General features: G+C 34.2%; 1 long non-coding RNA gene across 1 annotated transcript; it reads left to right on the top strand.

Moving 5' to 3' along the window:
* Positions 1–2,657: 2,657 nt before the first annotated feature.
* LOC136989249 (uncharacterized) lies at positions 2,658–6,707 on the top strand. Its single transcript, XR_010882884.1, has 3 exons — positions 2,658–2,814; positions 6,142–6,260; positions 6,519–6,707. It is a non-coding gene; the product is annotated as an uncharacterized lncRNA (long non-coding RNA).
* The last annotated feature ends 2,036 nt before the right edge of the window (positions 6,708–8,743 follow it).

Below are 8,743 nucleotides of genomic sequence, written 5' to 3'. Positions count from 1 at the left end.
TTCGAATGAATATTTGATTCGTTTAGATACTATTTTTCCCCTTTCTTTCTTTAAAAAATAAAAAAAAGGGGAGGGAGCCGCTTCGTATTTTTCAGCAGAGCCATTTAAATGTCGAATTCTCTACCTCCCCCGCGAAGAGGGGGGTTTTTTTTAATAAAATACAAAAAAAAAATCGATTGGCACATAAAAATCACAGCACGGACGGACGAGGAAAGTAAAATATTTACGGTTGCTTTTTAATTTCGGAAACAATTTTCGTGGCGGAGCCGTAATATCGAATTCCGATATAGAAGTCGGAAGGAGGGGTGACGCCGAGTGGAGGGGTGGCCCCGTGTCACGCTTTCCGATCAATTAACTGATGCGGAGGACCGGCTCGATCCATCTTCCCCAACGACGCGTGTTATTGAGAGTGAAAACATCTCCTCCTCCTCGGCGGGGCCCCCACCCTCCCATTTTTCTCTCTTCTCGCTGGCGCCCGTTGGCCTTTCTTTTGTTCTGCCCTCCCCCACCTCGGACCGTAACCGTGAACACTTCATCCCTCCCCGGAATAACGGAATATCGTCGTCGTTGGCTACATCCGGACGAGTCGAGCGTACCGCAATATTTTCTTGTCCGGACGAATTTTTGTTTATCGGAAATAAAACATTGTAACTTCCTGTTTACGGCGGAGTAAACCGGAAGTAAAATGTGCTGACTTCCCGTTTTTTTTTCCTTCTTCTCCTGGTAGAGACGGAAGTAGAATCTTCTAAATTTCCATTCTTCCCGGAAGTAAACGTGTTTCACTTTCGGTATTACTATGAATATTATACTTATTTTTGTTGCATAAATACGTATTATTTTTGCACTGAAATTTTCATTTTATATTCGTTTATACTTCGGAAATATTCTCTTATTAACTTTAATTTTTATTCTTATATTCTACGAATTTAATTAAAATTTCAGCTTTATCTTATCAGAGATTATCGATATTACGTGTCCTTTTTTTGAATTGTCGCACATTATTTCGTAGAAGAATGCACGTTTGACTTGTAGAATATCTACTCTGAGGGATTTTGCATCCTCTCTTCAAATTCTTTCCTCGCGAAACTCCCGGTTATCACTTTACGTCGTGCATCTTTGATCATTCCTCTTTCAGTTGTAATTAACGATTACTGTAAGTGATTACAACCCATTATAAACCCAACACTTCTACTTCTATGAGGAGGAACGAGTACCCGAGAGACTAACAAGCTAATTTTTGTTTTCGATCCATAACGGTTGGCATCGAAAGTATGGCGTGTCGTCCGTCGATATTTAATTACAACGGAGACAAACCATTGTTGACGACATATGGAACGCGTTAATAAAACTCGGATGACGTTAATTTTCCTACCCTTACCAGAAAAATTAATTGCAATATTATCGACCTAAGCAATTACTGGATGGTCGTACAAAATTCTAAGCGCGTATCCGTGACAGAATTCAAAACATCTGATCGTCTAATGGTAAAAGTATACCCGGTCAGACACACGGACAGTCTCTAGTTTTCCATTGATTAAGTTCAAATGCACTAAACATTCGAAGTTCGGATAAAATTTTCTTAACGGAAGTTATCGCGCTGACATTCAGACCAACGGAATTTAGTATACAAACAGAGGTTTTATCAGCTAAAGTTTAAAGCGAAAAAAAGCATTTATAGTTGTAGAAAATTAATTTTTTAAAGCTTAATAGTGTTTAGATATAACAAAATTAATTAACCTAATTTCAATTTAGATAATTTTGAGATTTTTTTATACGTCAGAAAAGTAATTAGTTACGTTATATATATATAGTTTTTTCTATTGTTTTTAGGATTGTAATCGTGTTTTAAATGCGTTGGTACAAAAAAGAAATAGATGATTAAGTATTGTTAAAAGTCCAGCTCATTGTTTTCGTGTCAAAAGTCACAAGGTTGTTGACGGCAGGTGTTCGATCGATGGTAAGTTTTTCTTTATATAGACAGCCGCGACTTTGATGTGAGTGACGTCGATATTTCCGTCACTTCCGGCAGATAATGTTTGGAAGATTGTCGAGAAACAATTTTTCAAATCTTATACCGTTAAATTCTATTGGATAAATATCTATTAAACGTTTGAATAATTTAAAATAATAAAATACCTTTCCGAACGTCACAAAGTGTAACGTTAAAATGACGAATACGTTCAAACAGATTATGTTAAAGGTGTTAGGAAAATATTCTTCGTCTCAAAGATCAAACATTTTCGTGACAGAGAGGTAGAGTGGGCTATAAATTATCAGTTATATTTCGCTTTGTGAGGTCATTCGCTTCTAAAGAATCGAAACACACACACCCCATACGTCATAACACTTCTTTAATCCATCAGTAGAAATTCGAGTTATCTTTATCCATGGTAACGAGATGCGTAACGAAATTTGTGACCCTCTATAAAAAGATTTCTTAAGAGAAAATGGGTTGCGATTTCGTTACGTCACGTCCGATTTGCTATTGAACATTTAATGCAATTGTAAATAATTAAGACTGCAATTCGAGGTAAAGAATAAAGTTTTTCGTTAACGTTTACGTGTCTAAATATGTAAAAGTGAGAGATAAATGACAACAGTTAGTTTCTACATACAATTATTTTACGAAACAAACAAATAGTTTGTTGCTAACATAAACAATAGCTTTGTTATTAGGCTATTGTACAAGTTTCTAACAAACCATCCGCCGCGTAGACTAAACTTCTGCGCCTGTAAATGTGTATTTCCTGCACGACAATGGAGTTTAAAGGAAAAGCCAGAAGCACTTTCTATTTTCTTTTCGCATAGTTCCAGGTGATTTTATCGCTTCTTTTGTCCCTTTTCTTCCTTTTTAACTGGCGTAGAAATTACTTTTTAAGCAAAAGTATATAGATTATTTGGAAATATTAAATTCTGTATAAAAAAATCTTGAAGTTGGCCCGTACCGTATAACAACAATCTACTGATAAAAATGTAATAATTAGCAAAATTGTTATTAAAAATTGTGATCTGAATGTAAAAATACTTAAAAATTAAGTGTAAGATTGTACACATACTTCATATTTTGCATTAAAGGATGTATTATCTTCCATTCTGCTTCGTTATATATTAATAAACTATTCTTTTTCGAGTTCATTTAATATGATAGAATCACATAAAATCATATAATTTTAAACGAAAGCAACTACTAATTGGTTTTTTTGTAGTTCATTAGCAAGAACGACTCTTTGAAGAGTCGTTCTTGCTAATTCAATTGCGATTCAATTAGTCTTGTTGAGACTAATTGAATCGCAATTGCTATAGAAATCAAAGTTTTATAATTAACCCATCTAAAAGTATTGTAGCAATTTAATATATATATATATATATATATATATATATACAATATTTGTTGGAAAAATAAATTGAAAGTAATCAAAGTATTTCACTTCAATTGCTCTTAGATAAAACGAACGGTTAGTCGGTGGCCATAAACTATGGCGATCGTCTTTATACCACGAGAGAAATCGCATAAAAAACATAACTATTTTCCTTTATTTTCGTTTAGTATTCGAGATAATCCAAGATTTTAACATTTAATATAACAAGAATTTAAATGTAACAAACGTTCAGTCGATAGCAATGTTTTAGACAACTCTAAATTGAATACAGAGTAAGATTATCAAAATTTGCAGCAATAAATTCTTCTCCGGTTGTTTAAATGACAAGAATTCCCTCTTATTTTATCACCAGAAAATATTTTCGTGGCTCCTTTTCAGAAGAAATTGTCGCTTCGCTTTTAATTTTCACTCCTAAACTGGAAGAGTGTGTTTTATTTGAATGAAGTTTCCAAACCAGTAATGTTAATTTCTCGGCCAAGGGTTTAATTTTCTCGTATCAATCGATGTTGTTCGACTTTTAACCCACAGGAGACACGTTCGATTCGTTTAATAATGCAAACTACTACCGACTGCGACCAGTTTTAATTTTGTTCTTCCACCAATAGAAAAACAGAGAAGCGCAATTTTGTTTTCTTATGATCAATATATTCGAATATTTTCTACTATTCTCCACGGCATGTACCGTATCATTTGACACTTCTATGATGCGGTTGATGGCCTGTAACATTATCACAGTCGTACACAATGAGCTAGATTCATTTCGTTCCATACTACTACATTTTCTACAAGAAAATAATACACTTTTGTAACTCCCCACTGTATTAGAATCTATCGACTGCCCTCGAGTGAATGTCACTACAATGCTCTGAAGATGCTCATAGACCAATAGTTTAAGGCATGATATATATATATATATATAACTTTTAAAACTTATCGCCGGTGTAATCTTAACATAAATCCATCATTTTGTAATGGAGTGATGAAAATTTCATGGTAAGAGTCATCCAAATATAAAATTTACTAGAGACAAAGGCTATTAATTAAAGTGTTAATTCAGATAGATGCAACCTTATTCTGGATATTCTGGATTCTGGATAATTTAACCACTTTAAACTATAGATTTTGTATGAAAATCTTGTGAAGATACAAACCCACGAAATCTATCTCGCATCTGTTTTGCATTACTTTAAAATAGATAAAAATTGATGCTTATTTTAAACATTTTATAAAATGAAAGTAGTAATTCTTCAAAATGTTCACATTTTTCTCGAAATTTTACTACAAAATCTTTGTGTGCTTCCACTCGGAGTTGCAACTTATCATAAGAGGATGTACCAAATGCAAACCTTGTACAAGATTTTCCAATCGATAACGTAAGATCTCCAAAACTTACGCTTGGTAATAGCAGGTTGTTTCTAAAGATTTATAAAAGAAAAACTCGGATTTCACGACGTTAGTGCTGACTTACCAAGTGCAAACGAGAAACAAACTTAGAAAGTCTTCTGTCGAGTTGTTAGACGAATAAACCTCCGGAAGACTTCTGATTTTATCAACAATTTGTGATAAAATATCATATGATATATCGCGAATTCCTCGCTCCACGGTGTCAGTTGACAAAAAAATAGGTTATAATTTTTTTTTTTTTTGAAAAATGACCACCCGTTAACGGTTCGATAACGTTGTTTACACAAAGAAGTCGCTCTTTTTTGGCTACTCTAAGAGGACCTCTTTAACACCAAACACGGGGAGGTATTTATTTGTAAACGATTTATAAATATTAACTCTTTAAGTGATCCAATCGCATCTTAATTAAGCATTAACTATAGGTGATTTATTCTTCAGAAATTCGCACCTGATAAGAATCTAGCAATTTTGGACGTGTTCCATGCGAAGCCATTCTAGTGGTAAGCTCACCACACCGTATTCTGTACCAGAAAGCTGAAAATTATTTCTTAGTAAAGTAGTTTAGCGCTCGACTTTGCTATATATCATGCATAAAAAAACTAATTTCCAGCTTTCTGTATAAAATTTTCTACACGAATCCCTCCATATTTCGACTATTTTATTTGCATTTTATCTACTCCATAACCGAAAAAAATGAAACCCGAATGAATAAACTTGAAAACATTTAAAAACTTCCACTCATACTACGTTACGTACAATACGGTACACATTTACAAGCGTACAATCTCTCGCTAAAGGTATGAAAATTTTAAAGAATAACGTTTAACTTCCAGGTTTTACAGTCGATATAAGTTGCGATTGATGCGTGATCTCTAGTGACAGTCACGACGTATATCTTGGAGAGCATGAGAAGTGGATGGCATCAGATATTCTATGATATATTTTACGGAGAGCGAATGCGGAAATGTGATCTAGTCACGATACAAGCTATAAAGATTGTATCTCTCACGGTTTGGCGAACCTAACCCATCTCTAGTATCTTCTTCATTCTAAAGAGAGGAAGAATACCTACTCCAGTTTGGTACAGAAAACATTATTTATAATCCTAATTAGTTTAATATCTAAATCTTTGTTTGAATCTTTATCAATTTAACAATCAAAAGGTGAGAATATCTCGCTCTCTTCTTACAATCTTCCAGTTATTAGAAGATCAGAAGGATCTTCTGGTTCTTAGTTTGTTAGGAGTATAAGATGAGGAAGAGGAAAATCTTTCGTTCTTCCCCATCTTCTGATTTTTAATCTCTTCGATTTTCTCGAGAGAAATAGCTTCGTGTTATATTACTTCTATAAATTTCAGAGACAAACTCGTTCTATACGAGATTTAGGAGGATTTGAGGATGGAAAAGTCCGTTTAATGCAGTGGAAGAATACAACAAAATTCAATTCGAAATGATAAATTAACAGAAGAATGCCAAAGTGAGTTTTCCTTTAATCTATAAAAAAAGTACGAATAATATTTAATGCAGATTGAGTTGTAGAGAAGTTAATTTTAATGTAAAAATGCCATTTTATATTGAAGTAATTGTTCGACATTATTTTTTTCTTTATCTTATAAAAAATATCCAACAGAGTGTATTTATCTTATGATAATAACTAAAGTTCTTATTTTAATGATTTAGAAAATGAAATTCCAAAGAGCATTGTAACACTGAGAATATCATCTTTCTTTATTAGTTCCAAGAACGTGATTTGTTTCGAAGAAAGACGATGCCATACGTTATCCTAGGGATTATAAAAGGGATGGAAGATGCTGCAGGTTAAACAATGATGCATCAATTTATTCAGAATTCAATCAGAAATTTGGATGTAGACGGTAATAAATGGAGAATTCTAATTTTAAAAAGCCAACCGTATGAATTAAAAGATTCAATTTTCACTTATTTATAAGCGACGATTATATATATACTTATATCGACATTAGTTAAGATTAAAGCTTTAAGAGTCGCTATTAAAGAGACCATTTATATAGAGATTGAGACCCAAAATCGACCTTTAGGGACATCTTAAATGATTGTTATTGCGAAAGGATAAAGTGTCATTTATACGTAAAGCATTGTTCAGTTTTGAAGATATTTTGTCACACAAATTATTGCTTCATACATCATAATTACATCGTTCTCTTCTCAATTCCCGTATTCCAACAGCATCGAAAGGAAATCTCTTTCGTAAATTATCTATAAATGATTATGTATTGATTATTCATGTCCAATTAATTTAATTTCGTGAAATTTTAAAGGAAATTTTTTACTTTTCGATCCATTTTTCATTCATTTTTCAATAAATTTTTGAGAAATTTTCTGTTTTCAACAAGTAAATCTGAAAATTTAGCTGGAAGTTAAAGTAAATAACGAGATTTTTGAAGCATTTTTATCTAAAAAAATAGTTAATTTTCAATTGAATTATTTAATTTAATACAAAAATAACACATCAAAATCGACTCTGACACCTAAAATTTATCCCTAAAATCGCTAAAATCCTATCCAAAATTAGAAGTGGAATTCTCTTAAAAGTGAACAGTCGTTTAAGATGAAACAACTGATGCGGAAGATTTTACCATTCTCTAATGATTTTCCTACCTTATTATCAGATGCTACGTTAGATTTATTTCTTTTTTACACTTTTTAAAGTATTCCGACGTAATTTCTTAATTAGTCTCCAAAGTTGCTTTAGAGTTTTTAAGTTTTTAAATACTTCCGCATAATTTTCTTTTGTCTCTTAAGCGCTGCAGACAACTTCTTTTGTACGTTGAGCTATTTTTATTGCTTTGTTGTGGATTATTTTGGATTATCTTACGCTTTGTTTAGCACATCTCTAAGCTTTTCTATTCTTGTACTAATTTTTAAGCAGAGTCGTACATGATTTTACCCTCTTTTCGTGCTTTTTAAAATCACCCTTGCCCGATAAAAAGCTCTCTTTTATCGAATCGATAACCATTTTACCGGCTGCACCAATTAAAAGTTTTGTAACTGGACGTTTACTAAATAAATTCTACTGCATCCGGGAACAATTATTGTATAATTTTAATACCGCGTAGCCTCATTACTTCTAGAAAATCATTTCCAAGCGGGCCACATCGAGAGTCGAGATGTCATTATGATTTGGAAAACCGAGAACCGGTTTCAACCGGTTTTATCAATTCAAAAGATGGTCTCACCATCTTCCAAGCGATAATTAGAGAGTAGAGAGTCTGTGGGATAGGATTTCGAGGGGGCGAATCGACCCGCACCGAATTAATTATTTTAATCGTCACCCGAAACTGCGAATTCTCCAGTGATGTTTTTCCAAAGAAGCGCAAGGAAATCCGATCCACGTCCGGCGCCGAATCCCCATTTTTCGCAAAATACGCTGGATTTTCTGGAAGAATACGCTTTCGGAAGAGGTTAAAGGTCACGCAGAATCCGCCAAAACAGGCGGAAAAAAAGTCAATCGCGTGTTTACTTAATGGAAATTAGAATAGATTAGGATGCGGTCGTCGAGAGGATTATGCCACAGTGGAAAGAAGGAGGAGAGAGGAACGGAGCGAAAGGGTAGACATTTGTCGCGTGTCGTGTTAGCCGCAATCGAGGCGCGAAGAAAGTTTTCCAGGCGAGCGCGGAAGATCGACTACCTCCGGAATTAGTGGATGGAAGAGCGCTTCCTCCGGACCGAGGTGCTTGACTGATAAGAAGAGGAGTCGCTTGTGACAAGCTAATCGTTCACCAGTCTCGCTGGCGGCGCTCCTTAGATTAGCGCCCTGTGATTTTCACACCCAATAAGGTTGTTCGGATAACGAAATCCCCTCCTCTCGTCCCCTCTGCGGGCCGTCTCTCACCTCTACCGCCCAACAACACCTGGATTTCGTCCAAGCTAATATTCGACTTTAAATAAACGGGGGTCATCCACAAAAGAAGAAAACGTAC

Source organism: Centruroides vittatus, unplaced genomic scaffold, assembly GCF_030686945.1.
Source record: "Centruroides vittatus isolate TY-2023 unplaced genomic scaffold, ASM3068694v2 scaffold_450, whole genome shotgun sequence".
NCBI classification, from domain to species: domain Eukaryota; kingdom Metazoa; phylum Arthropoda; class Arachnida; order Scorpiones; family Buthidae; genus Centruroides; species Centruroides vittatus.
The sequence above is the reverse complement of the archived record's forward strand: the minus strand, read 5'-3'. Positions and strand labels throughout refer to the sequence as shown.